At 36.7% G+C, this 1027-nt stretch overlaps 1 non-coding gene across 1 annotated transcript; it reads left to right on the top strand.

Moving 5' to 3' along the window:
• Positions 1 to 316: 316 nt before the first annotated feature.
• On the top strand, positions 317 to 389 carry TRNAT-UGU (transfer RNA threonine (anticodon UGU)). Its single transcript has one exon. It is a non-coding gene; the product is annotated as a tRNA-Thr (tRNA).
• The last annotated feature ends 638 nt before the right edge of the window (positions 390 to 1027 follow it).

Below are 1027 nucleotides of genomic sequence, written 5' to 3'. Positions count from 1 at the left end.
TTTAGATTTACATAGAGCTACAGGCAGAAGCTGGAGTTAACCCTCTGCAAGCCATAGAGTTAGGCGTCTGCGTTCTGCCTTATGCTGTAAAGGTTAAATCTGTGAGCTCAGTACAATCCATTTGAACGAAGCATCTCCAATAGCTAAAGAATGCAGAATACTAAGAACGCAGTGACACAATTTCATGTATTAGCAATAGCTGGTGTAATAGAACACGGAACAGGAAGAGAAACAAGCCAATCAAAACAATTCTCTCAAGCAGGGCAGAATGTCCACTGTAACATTGTATTAGTAAATCTTTCAGAAGAAATCAGCTGGCTCCATAGCTCAGGGGTTAGAGCACTGGTCTTGTAAACCAGGGGTCGCGAGTTCAAATCTCGCTGGGGCCTTCAACATTTTTTTCCCTCTCTCATTTTCCCTAATATATTGTTTTTATTATACCTTCAGAATCATGTGCTATTAATTAATCAATACACTGAAAAACAAAATCGTATTTTTTGTATAACTATACTCAATTGTTTAATTACATTGCTTTGCATCTTCTTCACTATTATTTTCAAAACCTATTAAATTAGTAATGCTCTTCTATGCTATGAATCAGAGTTTACTTAACATTAAATTATAACCCAAATGGCAGATTTTAGAATAAAATACTAGAATTTTGAAATATTTTTCAATCTAGCAGTAGTCATAGCTTGACTATTTTAGCCTAAATGTAGAGTGGGGTATGGTTGTAATGCCTGGCAGTTGTATATAAATAAGTACTGGTGTGAAAGGGTAATTGTTTGAGCAAAAAATCTTTTAAAAAAATTGTTTACCAAATAATAAACTTACAGATAAAAAAAAAAGTGCCATAGAATTTTTCCCCATGGTTGACATTGTTTGAGGAGGGTGTGTGACAGGGACAGGTGGGGGTAAGTGTGTCAGGGCAAAGTGTATCAGTGTTGGGATGAAGGGTAAATGTGGCATGGTTGGAGGAGGGAGTGTGACAGGATTAAGGGGGGTTAATATGACAGGATGAGTGTGG

The sequence above is a fragment of the Pelobates fuscus genome, chromosome 5 (genome assembly GCF_036172605.1).
Source record: "Pelobates fuscus isolate aPelFus1 chromosome 5, aPelFus1.pri, whole genome shotgun sequence".
Classification (NCBI taxonomy): domain Eukaryota; kingdom Metazoa; phylum Chordata; class Amphibia; order Anura; family Pelobatidae; genus Pelobates; species Pelobates fuscus.
The sequence above is the reverse complement of the archived record's forward strand: the minus strand, read 5'-3'. Positions and strand labels throughout refer to the sequence as shown.